Source organism: Mixophyes fleayi, chromosome 1 (genome assembly GCF_038048845.1).
Source record: "Mixophyes fleayi isolate aMixFle1 chromosome 1, aMixFle1.hap1, whole genome shotgun sequence".
In the NCBI taxonomy this organism is placed as follows: domain Eukaryota; kingdom Metazoa; phylum Chordata; class Amphibia; order Anura; family Limnodynastidae; genus Mixophyes; species Mixophyes fleayi.
The window spans coordinates 121,028,144-121,049,602 of record NC_134402.1 but is presented as its reverse complement, the minus strand read 5'-3'; positions in this window follow the sequence as shown (position 1 = coordinate 121,049,602).

The window sequence follows — 21,459 nt, the reverse complement described above, 5'->3', positions numbered from 1 at the left end:
ATACACTTTTAATTAATGTTGCCTCTTTTTGGGAACAGTTTTACACTAAAGCTAAAACATTCTGAACAAAAAATTATCTTGTGCCCGTGGTTTCAATTATTTTTAAATTTGAGGCATAAACATTGCATTTAGAGATATGTGGCTTAAGTGCCAAATAAGGATCTTTTGATTTTTTTTTTTAATACATGTGGTTGAAATTGCAGTAACGCTGATTGCCAAGCCACAGTACTTCGCATTGGGATTTGGCACAGAAAAATAAGCCATTGTTCACAATTTAGCAGGGACACTATTCAAGGGAAATCATATATAAATTAAAATGCAGAAGTTTCATTGAGTGAAAGTCCTACATTACTGTACAATCACTTGTTTAATATAAACAACAGATTATTAGTTCATAAGTCAGTTTCTTATATCTTTGAATTATTGGCTTTGATTTATTTTTAAGCACAAAAAAAGAAAAACAGTAATACTGCGAATTACAATGAGGATTTTTTTGCACATATATTATGAAATTAAAAGTAAATACATTTTCATTTTTATTGTCATAAATGTATTTAAATCAGGAACACAATTTAAGTGCCTAATAAGGATCTAAATATAAATATATATGGTGGAATGAGCTGGGTAGATTTTACCTAAATGCAAGATGGGCACACCTGAAATTGCACTCTTGCAGTCTAAATTTAATCTTACTGGGCAATTTAAATCTGATTCAGTGGAGATGGAGTGCATTTATGGTGGCATTTTCTGGTTAGAGGGTGGCTGCAGAGTATCTTTCTCTCCATGAAAGGATTTCTTTTTTTAGCTAGTACCCGGGCAATGCCAGTGAGACGCTTCCTAAACTTCTTATAATTTCAATGGGTGAGATGCTTCCTAAACTTCTTATAATTTCAATGGGATTGCCTTTTTACTGTCCAGAAAAAGTTGATGCAGGTAAGCAGATTTATAAGAAAGCAAATAAACATCTAGTAAAAAGTATTCAAACACCCAAAAGGGATAAATATAATAAAGACACAAAGGGGTATATTTACTAATATGGAGATGTTGCCTATAGCAACCAATCAGATTCTAGTTATCATTTATTTAGTACATTGTACAAAATGACAGCTAGAATCTGATTGGTTGCTATAGGCAACATCAACACCAACATCTCCACTTTTTCAAACCTACAGTTTATTAAATATACCCCTTGGTAACAAATTTCTGATTTCTATGATTTTAGTACAGATTTGCAACAGAACATTGTTGGTAAATAACTTTAACTGTTCTTTTTGGATTTTGGATTTCACCAGAGCCATTGACTCTGTACTGAGGCTCATTTAGACTTGGATGTACAGCTAGTTAATAAGAAAATTGTCTGCGCTGTCGTTAGATACCAAAGGTCTTAGATATGCTGCCCTGGGGAGTTTGTGTTGAAAAGGGATGCCCAATTCCTTCTATGAATCTCTTAAAGTGAGTGTTTTACCCCCATTGGGAGCAATTAATGGAATCATCCAGTGTGGTATGATTGCAAGACTGGTAGTATGTGTATTGATATCACTGTAAATACAGGCAAAAAGGGATATATTTTTTAATATAATACAACTCTCATGTAAGGGACTTCTTCAGGAATAGAGTCAAAATGTGTTTGTTAAGATACACATTTTAGTACTGTACATGTGCACAAGAAACCTATGAATATGTTTGTATCAAGTGTTTTGTGATCGTCAACTTACAAATCATGGAATGGCCATATAAGGGAGGTACAGAACAGGCAAACATAGACCAAGTACTGTAAGGGTCTGTCCACATAGTTGCAACCCAATTAGACATAGATGCAAATGCAAATATGCCTGTCAGGAGGTGCTGGGGAGCCGGAGCCAGTCATGTGATGATGATGGAGACTATCAGCAGCACTATTTAGCCACTTGTGATTGCCTGTTGTAGATTACCCTCCAGCTGATGAACTTAATTCCTTAGCATCAAGGCTATAGTAGATTAATTAATTTAATTAACTAGCATGCGTAGCCATATCCATACAGACTGCTGCAGAAAAGATAATTCCCATTAAATTTCTAAATGGAGTAAATTTGGAGGTTTTGAAATTATTTGTTGTCATTTATGGTAAATGCAACTTTTGCTTTTATTAATAAGATATTATTTTCTCTTGTGTATCTGACCTCATTACCGTATTTGTATGCAACATAATAATGTGTTAAAATGTGTTTTTAATACTTTATTAAATTTTGCAACTTCTGCATCGAGTGCTCACACATACTTCTAACGCCTGCGCATCCTACACGTCCATCAGGTATACATACACACAATGTAAGCCACTTTCTACATGCACTAAAGACACATATCTCTAAATGAGCACCTATGTTTATATCATTCACCTCCATACTATAGAACAGAGCTAAATAAAAGCTGGTGCAATAAGACTGGCCAGTCGTACATTAAATCGCCTCTTTGGGTCTGGGTGTATTGTAGAATCCAAAGTTGCTAAGAGAGCCTGGCTTTATCCGATGTGGTGTCAGGGGTAGAGTGATATACTTGTAATCACTTCTCGTTTGATTTGGCTGAATTTTACTGCTTGCAGCAGAGTGGAAACATAAACAAATGAAACGTAAAACCTTGATATTTCTCTTTATATTATTTCTTTTCAACTGAAATAACCTTTTTGCCAGATATGGACAGAATGAGATTTGTGCATTTTATATAAATTCAAGCTACGGTTTTATATGTGGCACCTGGAAATTGTATACCAAGGTGTGGGTTTACTCAATATTTCTATTAGAATTACATGGAATAAATGTGAAAGCTTTGTATGAAAAGTCCTATTATAGGGAAGTTAGTAAATATTAATCAGTCCTCCATGGAGCCATATTAATTGCAAAGTACCATAATTACATCTCATTGGTGATATAATTTCCTGCCAGGCAATAGATCTCACACATCTTTCACATACAGCACTATATTATATTATACCACTGCTTTAATGTAATACTCTGTAGACCTCCTGCTGATGTTTCATTTTACTGTGAGTCATATAAAAGCTGTACTGGTTATGGATAATGTGAATGGTAATTTGTGTCTGAAGAGTTGCAGGAATACTAGGGTGTTTCCCTGTCAAGAGCTTTGTACAACTACAGGATTATTTGTCGTAAGATGGCAGAAACAAAATCTGGATCCAAGTTTAAAAAATTAAAGTTCATAGGCTTGCCACATAACCTAATTTTCTACACATCTGTGTCTGGAACTCTGAAAGGCACCATCCATTCATTGTACAATGGGGTATTGAACCTAGTCTAACACTGGGAAAAAAAACTGTGGTACATTGGCTCTAACTAAAAAAATAGAGAAACTGTATAGTATCTTATTACATTTCAATTTTATTTCACTCTATCAGGTGCATGATTAAAGTAAAGTTTTCAAGACATAGTTTAAAACTATTTAATACATTAGAAGCAAAGAGTCTATTTTACAAACACACGTGTGATACCAGAGGTGTGTACAGGCTTTGCACCTCAGGTGACAGGGCATAATGTCCCACTAATGGAATGTGCTGGCTACACTAGGGACACTTGCAATCACCTAATTTGACCTATTGAATGTTATATTTTTTTCCAGGACAAGTAGGACTTACTGTTACATATAGAAATTAACAGACAAACAAAAATCACTCAATCATGGCTCCACCTTTTGTTATTTTCTGTCATGTAGTTCAACACCATACATTTATCTCTAAGGGGAGCATTTAATTCTGCACGATGTGTCTCCTGAATAGTCCTTGGAGATACATTGTGCCGATGTTAAGCCTGGAGTCACCACTCATTTTTGTCATGAATGGAGATTTCTTACCCCAATGGCCAGGAAAGTGAGCAGCCGGACATAATGTTTGCCACACATCACCGGCAATTAACTCTCCATTTAAATTTGTTTTAACACGTCTTACATTTCCAGAATTTTTTTTTTTTACTATTATTATTCCATTAAGGAGAATGATTATTTATCTTATTACAAGAGCTTGTGCCCATATATAGTATTTTCCTATGTTGATCTCAAAACCAAACGTTAGATAGATAAATAGATTGATCATCATAATTATCATCATCATTTATTTATATAGCGCCACTAATTCCGCAGCGCTGTACAGAGAACCCATTCACATCAGTCCCTGCCCCACTGGAGCTTACAGTCTAAATTCCCTAATATAGACACACACTCACACACAGATAGATAGATAGATAGATAGATAGATAGATAGATAGATAGATAGCTTAATTAGGTAACATTATTTCATTCATTTTATTAATGTGGTTGCCAGCCTCTAAACCCTCTTCAAAGTCCTCTTTAGAGTGAGGTGCCCAAATGTACCCTATATTCAAGATGTTTGTCATGATTACGGCCTAATTGCCACTTAGGAGAATAATATATAAATTTAGTTAAGATATGAGTTGTTTAGATAACATGTGAAGTCAGCGTGTGTAAGTAAACTAAGGATAAATATATCTATTGATATCTACTTTAGAGCTCTGCTTTGTGTCACCTGGCTGGAAGATTTCTACAGAGATGCCTGACATTGATAAATGCCAGTCTCCTAGCGAAGATATAGTGATGAAAAATCTTCCCAAGGAATATACAAGGCATAATTATGTTTTCTATACAGATATGGAGGAAAAACAACTAGCTTAATTAACATAATAGTATATCTCTGTTATGTTCCAGAAGTGAGATATCCTACTTGTAGAACTTATTACTAGAAGTGTGTTACAACAGAAAGGGCCATGAAACAGATTAACATACACATACGCAAAAACACTTATTTCAATAAGGACATAAGAAAAGGGGGTTTCGGACAGGGGCAGACTTAGATTTTATTTTAGGGGGAAGGGGAGATTTAGTACCTAATTCCATTTTTCAACACTAAGGAAGGCCACATACATGTGACTGTCAGCAGAGACAAACAGACAGAGGATGATGCCTGGCTACTCAGATTGTGTTTAAAAAGCAATCAGCAGCCAGGCAGGATTCTCATTCTGCCTTATAGCCTGATCCTGATGGGGGGAGTTGCCCATATCGCCCCGCTCTGGATCCAACACTGGTTTTGGGTAGAAATAGAACTGTTTAAAAGTAAAGAAATTATGTTACCAATTGCCAGCTTTTGGGGGTCTTCTTCTGAGGAACTTTTTTATTTTTTAGCCTTTCCCACAGGCAGCATGTTACATGAAAGGACATGAGCCTGTTTAATTTTAAGAAATAAGTTTTATATTTCTGTATATTAATTTTTTTACCACCATTCTATTTATTTTATCATACTCCATTTATTAATATTCTGTCTTGTGTACTTAATGGCTTCACTTGTCAGATAGGATTGGATTTATAACACTATATTTAAGGCAGATAATTGTTTGGTACAGCAACTCTGATTAAATTAGGTTTTGAGTACAATTTGAGGTAAGTCAGGGAAAAACTTAAGTGTCAGCTCTTGAACCAAATGTTTATTGTGGCAGAACTGGATGTTTGTATAACTTAACTACTAAATTTTATTTTCTGGTCCAGCTCCAAATTTTGTTTACTCATTTGACAAAATTATTTCGGAAAGCATATACAATGAAATGTGTTTAATAGGTATTATCCTGAAGTATCTGAGTATTTTAACCCTACTCCATCCTGGATGTTTCACACTTATTACAAAAACAGCTACATCATTAAAATGATTCATTGTGTTTCATCAATGCTTCCCCTGCTAGCTACAATTGCCATGTAATTCTCAAGCTAAATCTGTAACTGTTCTTCATAATTTTGTATACTGTCCGAAGTGCTGTGTAAGAGCACCCATGTCTAATTTTTACAACCTCAGGCCTAGCTTATGTAAATGCTTCACAGCCAAAATTATCAGATTTTTTTATGGGCTTAAATTGCCACAGCAAAATAGGTGTAGATGGATTGGATGTGCATATGGTTTGCATTAATGGGGACATGATTTGGTTGGATAGCCTGGTATGGTGTAAATTGTAACCGATTTTCCTTTTGGGAATTTTGTTTGATAATTTTACCCAGAAAGGGGTGGATAAAGCCCTTTAAGCAAGTGTTTTTAAATAGGAGAGTTGCCAATTTAGGAGAGGGACATAGTTGTTTAGCACTTCCAGTATAGTCAAAGAAAAGGTTTCCCTCACCATAGGCACATATATGAAGTCTGCTGTTTTTAAGGATTTATGGTACTATGTGGTTTCAATTTGTCTAAAGAGTGATGTATAATAAATTGTTGTTTTTGAAAGATGGCTCAGGCTGTTTTAATTAAGTTTTTCTTAGAAATGAACCTTTGGTTCATTTAGCAGATTTACCTATTGAGAAAGATAGCTCAGTTTTATGTTTATTTATTCCTCATGACAGCTACGTGACTATCCCAAAGTGGAACTTGGTTGTCTACATCTTGCATTGCTGCTTCTAATATTCTTTCCATAATTACATAGCGAAAATAATAAGAAAGGTGGTTAGTCCTTTAAAGGTAAATTAAACCTAAAATACTATGTTTTCTTACAAAGAAGACCCATTAATAAGAGTAAGAAATATATTTGTGTAAATTAGTAACTCTTTTATATAAGCAGCTTAGAGTTTAGGCTTAGTGGGCCTTTAATCACCTGCAGTATTTGCGCTTGTCTAGTGAGTAAAAAATGTCCTCTGTGATTGTAGGTTTAATTATTCATTTATTTTGATCTCATTTAGAGAAAAGAAATACACTGTGTTAGAGTTTACCAATATTAGATTAGATTTGTCCTGTTTAGTCTTTTATTATTACCTTTACGTTGGATTCAATGTCAAGCAGAACAGTGGTACAGAAAGCACAGAAGAAGTGATCACTCCCACCATGTCATATGATAGCATTATAAAGCTCCATTACCTTTCTGCACTAAACTCCATTTAGATGCTAGATTTCAATAAGGGACATGGACCAACTCTGTCAGTCAAAAAAAGCACAAACTCTCCCAATGGGAAGGAGTTTGTGAAAGCAGGAGGGGTAATTGAGATTTGGTCATCAGATATGACCAAGCTCAGCTTCTTTGATGATATGTACAGTGGTATTTTATTACATTAAGTCATATTTTCAAGGTGTAATTTATGTTGTGTACATTATTGTCTTTGAGAACATGTTGACAGTCTTTTATCCGTAGATCTGGTCAGTAGCCTGATGGTTCAGTGGTTAGTACTTCTGCCTCAAAACACTGGGGTCATGAGTTTGATTCCCAACCAGGGCCTTATATGTGAGGAGTTTGTATGTTCTCCCTGTGTTTGCGTGGGTTTTCTCCGGGTGCTCTGGTTTCCTCTCACACTCCAAAAACATACTAGTAGGTTAATTTACTGCTATCAAATTGACCCTAGTCTTTGTGCGTGCATGTGTGTGTGTTAGGGAATTTAGACTGTAAGCTCCAATAGGTCAGGGACTGATGTGAGTGAGTTCTCTGTACAGCACTGCGGAATTAGTGGCGCTATATAATTAGATGATGATGATAGAACTGAAAATAAAAAGCAAAGTTTAGCTAAGAAATTATCCATTCTATGAAATATTGACATTTTGGGACAGTCTGCTCATCTTTTGTATACTAGTTACCAGATATGGTTCAGTTACTTTATACTAATCAACACACATGCATGCTTCTGTACAGTATGCTAGTTAGCAAAAAAAGGACTCTGAATAGTAGTCACCACATAGGCTTTAGGTTCTGTATACTAGTCACCAGATAGGGCTCATAGACTGAATACAAGTCACTAGATACAGTAAGATTCAGCTTGTGTATACTAGCCATTAGATGCTGATAAGCTTTTGTATACTAGGAACCAGAAAAGGTTCAACATTTTTCGACAGTTAAAAAATATTTTTCAGCTTTATTATATGGGCAAAATACTCGCCTAGCTTTGGTATACTAATTACCAGATTGTTCTCAACTTTGAATGCTAGTCTACAGAAAGGGCTCATATTTGTTAACTAGTCATTAGATATGGCTCAAATTTGTATACTAGTCACCTGGCTATGATAAAATGAAGCTTTTGACTATAAAAATTGGGAAGCCATCACAAGAAACATTTTTTTAGGTCACTTACAAGCCCTTACAATAATTTCCTTTGGTTGACTGAAATTTTAATAGTAAAATGCTGCATGGAATTTTCACAAAGAAGAAATGTATATATCTTTATTAGTATAATTAATGGAGAAATAAACTCAGCCTCTCATTTAAGAGGCAACAAATTGCTGAGATGATATGCCAAGCTCAATTTGTTAGTAGCATGTGTTTTGATATGCACAAGTGCCCCTAAATTGTTGCCAAAACACATAGGTTCACAGAGTAAGATGGGGCTGTTTGCTGGAGAGCACATTTTTGCACAGGAAAATCTGAGGAGTTGGGAGGAGGGTGGTATTTATTGCAAAGTACAGAGAGTCTTGTGGAGCGTTGCAAAATAAGAATACCATTTGCAGAGGGAGATTATTGAAATTGGATAAGAGCATAGGCTAACCAAGGAGGGGGGTTTCCTAGTGCCTGTAAAGCCCCACTCCCAGCCTGGGGCACTGTTTGCTTGAGGTGGCTGGACCCTGCCCCCAGGACCAGCCACTTTGCAGCTTGTGTGCAGATCGTTTCTGCCTGCACTGTTCTCAGCCATCTCTCCCCTGCTGTGTGTTCCCTCCCCTTTCTCTCCCACTGCCAGCATGTCTCATGTGTGCAGCAGGAGGACACAAAACACAGTACTGGATGAAGAGAGTAAATGGTTGAGTGTGTGAATGTGTGTGTGTGTGGGAGGCGGGTGCTCATGTTTTTTTAATGTAAGTGGGGGGGTTCCTTTGTTAACATAGGCTTAGAGGGGCTTTTAATATACGTTTGGGGAAGAGGGGAAAGGGGATTTTAATGTAAGTGTAGAGAGGGAATTTTATGTGATGTGAATGGGGTGTGTAATATTGATTTGATAGTAGGTTAGGAGTGGGAGCTTTTCATTTATTGGTGGGGTGAAGGTTGGGGATATTTGATTTAATAGTGGTGTTATAGAAGATCTATTAAGGGTGGGATGATAGGACTATTCATTTAATGCTGGGGTGGTTTGGGTGCTATAAATTTAATGTGTGACTGAGTTTGGGGAGAAGGAGAGCTATTTCTTAAAAGTGAATGGTAATTATTTAATGTTTGGAAGGAAATATGTTTATTTATTAAATGTAAATACTATCAATTTAATGTTGGGGTTGTTTGGGGGGAAATGGATCTTTTTATTAAAGGTGAATGAAATCAACTTACTGTCCGGGTTGGTTGCGGGGATGCCTAATTATTAAACGTGGGTGCTTTTGATTTAATGTCAGGCTGCTTTGATGGAGGGAAGCCTACTGTGTTCACTTATTGCTGGGATTTCTATATCATGTACCTGTCCTTTTTCCAAACAGGGACCCAATATTCCAGGATCCACATAAGCAGCAGCGGAGCTTAGGACATGAGCACCAGCAAGTATTGAAAGCAGCAAGAACAGGTAGGAGAGAGGACAGTCTGCCAAATGTCCTGAGACAGTCAGGACAAAGTCCTGGTTGTAGAGACAGTTTGAAAGTATGTCCCACTTTACACGGCTCTACTCTAAAGGGAGAGCTGCGTGCATCTAACAGTAGTGCACGCAGCACTGCACGTGTATATAATGGGGACAGGAAGAGTTGGAGAGCAGCCAAGCACTGTCTAAAATTATTGTCACTCCCACATGCATACTGTTAAAGCCCACTGGCAGTGTGGCATGGAAACCCCCCTCCTCAAATCCTGTGTTTTCCCTTGAAGAGGGTGAAGATTTTGCATTTTAGCGGTATTCCTTGTGTACAAAGGGGTAAAAATGCACCACACTGCTAAAGGACATGATTTGTGCACCAGCTAAAAGCTTATGGACTTTGGGTCTTGTCCTATTCTTTTAATGGGACACATTTTGTACCTTACAGTTGCACTTTGGAAGAGAAGCTTATTTCTAGGCACTCTTTTACCATTGTAAAGCTAATATTCAAGCACAAAAAAGTACTTTTGTATCTGCACCCTTGCAGTTTTTTTATAATAATACACAATTCCATTTCTTTGGTTTGCAGTGGAATAAATCACATAAAAAAAGCAAAAAAATTCTTATTCACACACAAATCCTTACATGGGCCAAGCAAAATTACCTTTCAAGGAGATGTATCTCCTTTACTTTAGAACTGAATTCACCTATGGTGAATGTTAGGTTCTCGGAATGTAAAAATCACTCATTCCACAATTTTGTACAGAAAAAAAATCACTCTACAATAATCATGGAGAAACGAAAGTCAGAAAATTGTATGAGGAGGTCAGAGAGAAGATTGTAGCCAAGCATGGATATTCACAATGCTACAAATCAATCTCCAGAGACCTCAATGTTCCCCTTTCTACCATACATGTAACACTCCCTTTTCTTAGGATTAAGGCATGTATGGGTATGGGTGTGTGTGGGTGTGTTTCAATTCCTGGCCCACTAGTTTATCTTTATTCTCGATGCCCAGTGCCTCCACCAGGGTCTTCAGACAGTAAGCTCTTTGTGGGGTAATGCCCTTGTTCAGTAACACCAGAGGGATTCTAAGGAACCCTCCACTCTCTTACTTTTAACCCTAGGCTCGAATATAGAAAACACACACCTCTCTGTAGCTAGCTTTAGAAACCACCTGCACATTTATTTCTAGAGTGGCTCCCCAGGCTAGTTTCTTTTTTACTAAGTTTGCATAACGAGTGCACATTTAAAACAGTATATCGGCTCACAGGTAAACTAAACAACAGATTAACCATTACATTATCATATAATAACATACAGTTCTTAATATCGTAAAGACTAGCTACAGAGGTACCTCTGCATCTTAACATTATTCTAGTAAAGAGTTCACACTAAACAGGAACATGTAAAAAGAAGGCAGTTGAAACCAACTTTCACCTATATATATGACTGTCCAATATATAACAATATGCAGCACACAGCATAACGTGCGTTTGGCTTTCAAATCTACAGGCTCAGTTTGTTACTTTACAGTAATACAATATGAGTTCTCAGTAGAAATATAATGGTAACTGCAATACTCCTATGGTAGAGATCCCTCCAGCAAGCAATAATAAAATAGTAATAAACACAGATTTCTCGGATGCTTATCACATGTAGCAGACTCCAGCCTCTCTTGAGTGGTTTTCATACCAAAACAGAACTCTTATAACTCAGTCCATAAGCTTGGCTAACAATCCCTAAACTTACCTTTTAAACTGTAACTTAGTCCCATAACAAGGATATATATCATTAATCTTCGGGACTTCACACCTGGTCCCTGACTAACTAAATTAATATGCACATTTTGCTCAGTCTTTCTAGAAAAATAGGAAGTGTAATAAAACTAAAGGGTACTTATCAATATATTGCTTCTGGTACAGTTTCAGGCAATCTCTTCAGGATCAGGATACAGGTATTTAAATTGGTGTGAAAGATGTCTGATCTCTTGCTTGACAGCTTTAATAATGTACTTTGTCTTGTGTCTGGCAATCTGATTTCCTTTTGCCACTGTGTTATTACCACTCCTCTTACTCTTCCTCTCATGTAAATCTCTACTGTTTTCACCTCTTCTCCTCTTCTCCCTCTGTCTTTAAATTTCAGTCTGCGGCTGTATATGTCACTCTGTTTAGTCTCCTCTGGTCTCTCTCTTCTCCATTCCAACTTCCCACTTCTGCCTCCTGTCCTTTCTCTTGCTTGTCACTTTCTTCTTCTTCTTCTTCTTACTTCCAGCCTCCTTTTTCTCTGGCCCTGTTTTTCCAGAACAACCGCTACACTTCAAGATTCTATCCTGTGGACATATGAGATGAATAAGAGCTTTATGGTAAAGCACATCATCCCTATACACAATATTGAATGTATTACACTCAGGGCAGGTGCTAGGATCCCCGGCACCAAAAATCGTCAAATTTCAAGTGAAAATTTAAAGCGGCAGTGGCTTTAAAGGCATTGTTTTGCCTTTAAAGCCATCAACAATTAAAATTTTCAATGCAACTTTGCAGATTTCCATCGACTTGCAGAAATCGACAGTTAATACATTTACCCCCGGGGGTAAATGTATGAAAGTGCGATTTTGCCAGCGTGTTAAAATCGCGGCAAGTCGTGGGTGTTAACCCGCAATTTTAGTGCAAAAAAACACAAATGTATCAAGGTGCGATTTTGACCCAGATCTTTAAAATCGCTGGTCATCTCTGGCGATTTACTGCGATGTAAACACTCCCGTGTTTAGCTAACTCTCCTGTGTTGTAACAGCGTGTTGTCAAACACATCACTGTTACACTGCCTGTCATACATCTTTGGTGAGTATTTGGGGTGTTATTATTTTTAATAAATACATTTGGTGTAAATGAGGGTGGTTAGTGTGTTTATTGTGGGTTTTTTATTTTTAATCATCATCTTCATCATCATCATCATTACCATTTATTTATATAGCGCCACTGATTCCGCAGCGCTGTACAGGGAACTCATTCACATCAGTCCCTGCCCCATTGGAGCTTACAGTCTAAATTCCCTAACATACACACACACACAGACGGACAGAGAGAGACTAGGGTCAATTTTTATAGCAGCCAATTAACCTACTAGCATGTTTTTGGAGTGTGGGAGGAAACCGGAGCACCCGGAGGAAACCCATGCAAACACGGGGAGAACATACAAACTCCACACAGATAAGGCTATGGTTGGGAATTGAACTCATGACCCCAGTGCTGTGAGACAGAAGTGCTAACCACTAGGCCTAAATGTATGTGGTATTTATCAGGGTGTTGTGGTTTATTTAAAAAAAAAAGTGTAACTACATGTCCCAGCAAGCCAGGGATGTCAGGGCATGTTGGCACTTGTGGTTCTCCAAGTGCCAACATGCCCTGGCTGCCGTGGGTATGCTGGTGCTTGTAGTTATACAAGCAGCAGCATGGCCACACTATTTTGGGCAACCTGGCTGGCTGGGACTTGTAGTTCCACAAAACAAAATGGCATCCGTCTGTTATTTTAACTATTTATCGCCATATTACCTTACTACCCACAGCCCAGGGTTAGTAGGAAGAGCCCTAGTGCTATCAGCACTGGGCTGGGGGTCCCGATAGTTTTTTCGGCGGACCCCACTCCCTAGGGAATCCAGCCCAGGGCTGAACAGTCTAGGGTTGGTTAGTCATTATGGCAGGGGGACCCCTGCCGTGTGTCCCACTGCTATAGTGCCGCCAACCCCGGCTGGTTTTCCTAGTGTTGGTAAAGTGAAAATTGGGGGGACCCCACGCATAATTTTCCCCCGATTTTCACGGGACCAGCACTAGTCAGGTAGCACTAGGGTTGAGCATGAATAGAGGAGGGAGCCAACGCTTTTTTTTTTCTTTTCACTTTTATCTGTTCTTTAACATTTTAACACTACTAGGGCAGTGTAACAGTGATGTGTTTGTAAACACGCTGCTATCAAGCAGCGTGTTGTATCTGGCGTATTTTGAAGCAAACTCTCCTGAGTTTGCTAACTCACAGCTTCATACATTTGAGAGCTGTATAGCTGCAGTGGCAAACAGTCGGGAGTTTGATCTCTGGCGATTTTGCAAATAGCGATTTTGACAGAAGCAGAACTCTGGCGATTTTGCATGAAATCTCAGCTTCATACATCTGCGACTTTCAACTCTCCAGAGGAAAATCGCTGGATTTGAAAAATCGCACTTTGATACATTTACCCCCTGGTGTTGTATTTATTATGAAATGGTTATTTAATATGACATACTGATTTTGTTTACTGATTAACAATTGCTGTGATGTTTACAGCATTGTTATATACAAATTCTACATTAAGCTGTAAGGTCATGGTTGTGATCATTGATGCCATATTTCTAAACTTTACAGGGGAGAAGTCCACAATGTTACTAGAGTCTGCTTAGTATTCGTTCACTTTGGTAGATTTGTAAGCATATTACACTTAACATTAAATTGACAGTGTTTGAAGTTTGAAATTGGAAATTTGAGATTAAAAGCAGCACCTTGAGCGTAGCTAATTTCTCAAAATTCCTAAGTCCCAGTCCCATAACTGAGCTCAACACATTTCTGACACACATGAAAGTAAACACATCTGTTTATAGTTATACCGGTGATGAAACCACGCAACAGTTGAAGTATCTCAAATGGCTATATATAAATTAAAAAAAGTTAAAGAAAATGTACTAGGGGACTGTGCTTGTGTCTCAGACTCTGGGTACTCAATACAAGTGCCTAGCAATGCCCTTGGGCATCAGTAATAAAATGACAGAGGCTACCCTATGGCAAATGTTGATGAATTTCATGTTAAGAAATTGCACATTGTCTTTCTGAACTTAACAACTTGTATTCTATCTGTATTACATCAGTGGTTGTTTGTCAGACATTCAATGTACAGCAACTACTAGAATACAAAATGGCTGTATGTGCTCTATTAACAAAGGGAGCCCTAAAGGCCAAAATTCCAAACAGTTTACAGGACAGGGAAGCTGTGGCCAACCAATCTAGCAATAAAACATAATGATATTTAAACCAGTACACTCCATCAATCACTTTACCATATAAAAGAACAAGTCTGTGGATATTAGCTTGTTGAATTTTGTACCCACATTGAAAAGCAAGATTTTATGTTGTGAGCCAAGATATAGAGGATGGGCATCTAGGTAGGAATAAAAGATACGTGACACATGAAATGGAGATATTTTTGATGTCCTTTTAAACTTCTGACTTAGGCTGGGTACACACTACAGTGTTTTCTGCCAACTATCTGGCCAATCACCCTATAATCGACCATTCAGCCCGATATCGCATTAGTGTGTACACTTACACGATGAACAATAGTTATTGCAAAGCACAGACCAACGTTTGCCTTGATTGTTCATCAGAACTATAAATATCGTTCAGCTATGGAGCAACATCCTTCCAATCCTGCAGTGTGATTGCACTCACGATCAGGATCTCCATAGAATTTACAGAGTCATGATCTTATCAGCTGATGGTTATGACAGATGAAAGCTTAGATCTGAGGGTAAATCTATTAAAACATGTGTAGTCTGCACTCCTGCTGATCGGGACTTTTTTTCTTCAGTCGTTAGTAAAATCGATATAGATAACACATTGGTCAGTAAATTCTGTAGTGTGCACCCAACTTTAATTAAGATATAATGATGCTCCAACATGGATTGTAATTAATGAATTAATTATTTAATGTGTGCTCTAAAGTGATAGTAAATAGGAGCCAAAGCCAAACCTCCCTCCCAATAATCTCCACTGCTGGGACCCAAGTGAGGCCCAGATCTCCCCTTTCCCCCCTGCATCCATGTCTACAGCTGAGCATGGGAGGACACCTTATGCTCTTTCCCAGTTCCATTATTATTCACTTTCCTGGCAGAGCCTGCCCTGCTTGCCTTTTGGGCCCTGTAACCACTACACTCACTGCATCAGCAGTAGTTCTGCCATTGGCACCACACTATTACTGTTTTTTTTTTTTTCTATACCGCCATTTATTTCATATTCATTTCAACTGCACTGTTATGTCTTGCTCTGGCTTTATTTGAAAACAAACTACTCTGTATACAATAAAGCAATTTTTTTTTTTTTTTTTGCAGAAGCATCACATCAACTAAAAAGTCTAACCAAAAACCATTGCAATAAAGTTTTTTTTTTACATGGAAATCGTAAGGACTAAATTTAAGGGCACACTTACAATATTGAATATGCTTGTAACATTAGAAATAATATAATCATCAATACATTTAATTGTACAACAGCTGTTTGCTTAGCAAAATGTTCTACTTAAATATTTGTATGTATATATGATTTATATTTAATGATACATTAATTTAAATTAAGTAGTATATGAAAATAGATAGCAAACATCATGGTTTAAGATTACCTAAAATGTGTTTTCACAGTTCAGTAAACAATATTTGTTCCAAAAATCTACAATCTATACATATACCATTCAATCTCGGATATTTTTCTTACTCTTCCATTTAATCAAATAGAAATGTGGTACTTTAATTAAAATGTGCAGCATATTCTAAGTCTCCCAAGAGTTTTAAACCAATGGAAAATGATCTAATCCATCAGGACTCCCTTTAAAAGCATATTAATATTAGACCGCAAGACCACAGTGCAGAATGTGCCTGTATGTTAGCTGAAATGTAATGCTGAGATTATTTTTTACCTAAAAAGACAAATTGCTCTACTCAGTTTTTGGAGCTGTGAAGACAGAGTGTAGCACATTGGTAATATGAGGCTAGCCTCACATCCAGGCAGATTTTGGATAGACATAACAAGCATAACCATTACACGTTTATTTTATTTGGTTGTACAGTCGTCCAACTTTTATTTCCAGGCGTGCCTATTTCAGTGCAGACAAAGTTAATACAAATTTACAGAAGCAGCTTATATAATTGTACCAACAGTGCCTTGCATAATGAGCTATAGAGTAGGAAAACTGCTGCAAACCATGTCTGCAAAGTTGTGGTCTAGTTGAGTTACATTTTACTCGGATATGATAAAATGTTGACCACATTGGCAATCAACATGTGTCAATTAGGACTTCAAAACAATACTACTGGAAAACAATACTTTTATAACTATAACCTCCATTTTTTATATATAGATGTTTGCTTAATTGGTTGACACGTTCTTACTATTTTTGTATATCCTATGAGCAAACTTAGGGGGGCTTGTGACTGCCTCCCCAAACTGTTCTCTGTAATTTACTTCAGCTTCCGGACATTACGACATATCCACAGTAACACCAGGCCTGCCATCTTTCGAAAAGCCATGAACGCAAGCTGTTATATTAAGAGAGTATTAACACAAATTAATACAACTAATAGGTAACTTGAGATAAGAGAATTATTAGACAATGAACAAAGAGTGGCTCTGGAAAGCCTGATGTATCATAAAAAGCAGACTTCTTATCACAACAATTTACTGAAACAAGAAAACATTCCTGCAACATAACCTATATAGTTTTTCACAAGACAAATACAAATGGTAAATTAATATAGGGTTAACTTGCTTTTAAACTTAAATTCTCTCCTTCCATGAAAAGCCTTTGCTGTACCTTAAATGCACTGTAGAAAGCATAGCTATGTGTGGATCAGCAGAATCTACCTTTCTCCATACAACTTTTCTCTGGAAAGTTAGACTTGCATTTTTCTTTATATAGAAAACCAGGATACGCCATGACATGCATTTCTCTCCTTCCGTTCAATTATTCCATGTGGGTATTAAACAATAATATAATAAACTAACTTTACTAGTTCTATTAATCTAAATGTACAGGGACATTAAAATATTACAAAGGCCCTTTCTAAGCTCAACAGTTAAAAGCATATTTAGACATACATGATCTGATTTAGGGGTATATTTACTAAACTGCGGGTTTGAAAAAGTGGAGATGTTGCCTATAGCATTCAGTCAGATTCTAGCTCTCATTTTGCAGAATGCACTAAATAAATAAAAGCAAGAATCGGATTGGTTGCTATAGGCAACATCTCCACTTTTTCAAACCCGCAGTTTAGTAAATATATCCCTTAGATTTATAATTAAATCCAGTCATGACTGGTATGAAAGGGATGCCATTGCCCTGTTTTTGCATGCGGAGAAAATAATGACTTGCATGTAGTACACAACACTAAGATTTACAGTTGAGCTAGGCACCACCCCTTTCCCAACTCTAAATCTGTCCACACATTTTAAGTTTGTTTCCCTACAGCACAACAATGATTTTTGCATGTGTGTTGCACATACAATATCAGTTTTTCATAAAGTTAAAGTTTTGAATATTTTAATGTTCTGTGCTAATATGCTAACAGAACATTAGACTTGACTATGACACATAATTTTTCATATTATTAAAGTTCTGCATGTCCATATGTTGACTAGTAAGTCTATATCAGAAGGAGTGATTCATCATTTAGCTGATACAAAGCTATTTTTATTTTCTATATAAGTTCTGTCTGACAATGGATTGCAAGCTGATAAATAAACACTATAACAACATGATTATTCTGCATAAAAACCTGATGGCTACAGGGTGATTGAAGCTATTGACAGGGCCTGATTATCCATTCGGCTGACTAGGCTGCAGCCCAGGTCACAAAGTTTTTGGGAGGTGCAAGATATTTGGAGATGCAAAATTGTGACAGGAAGAGGTAAACTGAAATTCATTTTAAAATATAAGAGAATAGTTGTTCTCAAAGTACAAAGAAAACTGAAAGAAAAATGTAGCAAGGTTTTATTCTTGATGCATTACCATGGTAAAGGCTAAAGACAATGGGCCTGAGTCATTAAGGAGAGCAAAGCATAAAAAAGGAGTACCTTTAAACCTGGGCAAAACCATGTTGCATTGGAGGGGGAGGTAAATTTAAAATATGGGGAGAGATTTATAGTTGGGGTAGGGCATGTCCTAAATCAACTTTAAGTTTCAGTGTATAACTATATAAGTTCTGTCTGACAATGGATTGCAAGCTGATAAATAAACACTATAACAAGTGCCTGGATTTGACAGATGGTATGTTCTAGCAGGATAATAAAGTTTGCACTGGCCAATGGAAGAGCATGGGCATATTGAGGGCATTTCTTCATGAGTAGGGATTAGGCAAATAAGTGCACTTACTTTTTCAACAACATGCAAAAATGAGATTCCTCATTTGAGGATGAGATCATTTAAATCAGATAAAGAGACTGGTGCATTTACATGAGTGTTTTTTGGTTTGCAGAAAAGTGCACAGACCCCTGTCAAGATTAAAGGAGCAAAGGTGGTGGTCCTAAAGTGTTAGTAGGTTGTGCGATTTTGTGTTTTTTCTTTCTTTTTCTCTTTTTTCTGTTAGCAGGTTGGCCTTTGAAGTAACGCTGTCACAGACTCCTCAATGCACATTTTCACAGTGTATCCACAACCCCCCAAAGCTAGGAACATATTAATTGCTCATGGACAGTTCCAAGGGTCAGGCAGTGGTTTACACCTTAAGATGTACTAGGTAAAGAAGTGCACTTGTAAAGATAAAAAAAAAGAATTTTGTGTCTGGACTTTTTGCATCTCATTAATGACCCTTGATGGTTTGTAAAATTATTTACTACAATTTATATAGTTAGAACATAACACAATAATGATGTTGCTCTTATAGTATTGTAGCTGATGTACCCGGCATTGCCCAGGTTTAAGTCTTCAAGTTATTAAATTATCAATGAGTTGGATGTAACTGTCAAAATGAAAAAAATAATTATCAGCTTAGCAGCTCTTCCAACACACCCATGAGGTGGCTGCCCAATGTTGTTTTCTTTTTATATTAAATGTCATCCAAATCCATCCAGTGGAAGGTCCAGAACAGGCTCCCCATGTCAAATTTCTGGCCAGCATACACCAACGGGAGTTCCGACTGAAACCTCAACCCCCTAGTATGTCTTCTGAGATCCAATGTTACAAGTTTGTGACGCTTTCAGCCACATCCACCCAGTGGAAGGCTGAGAACAGTCTCGCCCGGTCAAAGTTGTGCCCAATGTACAGCAAAAGGAGGTCCGACCATTACCCTAACCCCCCTAAAACCTGACAAAGATCCAACTGGACCATTTCACATTAGTTTCATCCCAATTGGTGCAGGGACGTTTGAATGCATAACCGGACAAACAAATCCAATCCATCCAGTGGAAGGCCCAGAACATGCTCCCCGGGTCAAAGTTCTGCCCAGCGTACACCAATAAAAGGTCCGACTTGGACCCTGACCCCCCTAGAACCTGGCCAAGATTCAACTGGACCACCTCGTGTTGGTTTCATCCCAATCAGTGCAGGGTTGTCGAAGATATTCGCCAACAAACAAGCTTCTGTTATATATTTATAGATTATGTTTATTCTTCTTGCAATCTACAAATACTGAAGTTTCCATTTTGCTCTTTTAAAGTTAGTCAATGACTTAAAGCTCTATTTCAGACCTACAAAACCTGTGTTGTGGTATTGTGAAGCTACAAGCCCTAGTATGATTTGCCAACCAATAACCAGGTGATAGCTGTCAGGGTATGCTGGGACTTGTAGTTTCAAAATACCCAGGAGAGCCACAAAATGTCCAGGACTGCTCTACATAGTCATTAATAGCAATAATATTTTCTACAAATGTACTATATGAGACAAACTATTTACTAAAGTTGCATATTTGAACAGTAAAGATTTGGAATATAGAATGCTTGAAAAATGTGAGAATTAACAAAAGACATTTCATAATAAGTCAGTCTGTTTGTGCTGTATTGTTCTACACCAAGATCTATGTCTATTCAAGATCTAATTGCATAGCTCTTTGTGCATTCGTTAATATGGTGTGTACAATAAAAGTATGGGCTCATTTATAAGTAGAGCTGACAGAACATATACCAGTTTATTTGAGGTAAAATACTAGATCAGGACACTGCATATGGCGTGCCATGGGCAAGTTGTGGACTCCAAAGCTATTTGTGACATACAACCTCCCTTAAAACTATCTCACCCCCCATGTTTAAATGTTTAATTCCCAAACACATGTATTTGGGAAATATATGCAATACTTCAAAAACTTGAAGGGCTGTGCTGGATACATATTGTGAAATAGATTTAAGACTTTTCCCATTACATCCAAAACAATCTACATTTGTTCCATGAAATATTGAAATGAGTGACATATTTTGCTATGGCCAAATATCCGATCATTTGCCTTTTTTGTTTATTTAGTGTCTCTGTGTTTGCACTACATGAGATCATCCTTGGAGACAAGAATCACGGAACATTTATTGTCTGCTATGAATAGCTTTTCATTTTTTCAATTAGTCCCTATAAAACTGTAATTGTTCATCTTGTCCTGGAACACAATTCCTTTGTATGACTAGGTTCTTTTCTGCTTAGCTACAAGCTAATTCAGTATGTCATCTAAAAATACACACATTTTTTATTTCTTCCTATTTGACTCCCAGTTCACTTAGTATGCTAAACTCAATCAAATGCCATATTAAATGGTCAAATGTGATTTTAGTGTAACTCCCTGTGTAGCATAGGTAATATGCACCTTATGACATGTAGGCAAGCATGACCCTAAAGGGAATTTTAGGGAGTTTTAGTGAGACCAGGGGGTAAATGTATCATAGTGCAGGTTGTACAAGTCGTCGGAAACTGGCGAGATGACAGCTTAAATTTAAAGCGGCGCTGCCTTGTAAAGGGAAGTTTCCCTTTACAAGGCAGCACCGCTTTAAATTTAAGCTGTCATCTCGGCGATTTCCGGCGACTTGTACAACCCGCACTATGATACATTTACCTCCAAGTGTTTAAAAGTGTGACCTGGAGCCCTCAGAACCAAGATGCACCAGGCTCAAAGGAAAAACAGTTTCAAATCTTGTACCCCATGGATCACAACCAGTTGAGTTATGCAGAGTGAAACTGATTCTGGTTATGCCAGTTCTCAAGTGTGTCTGGGT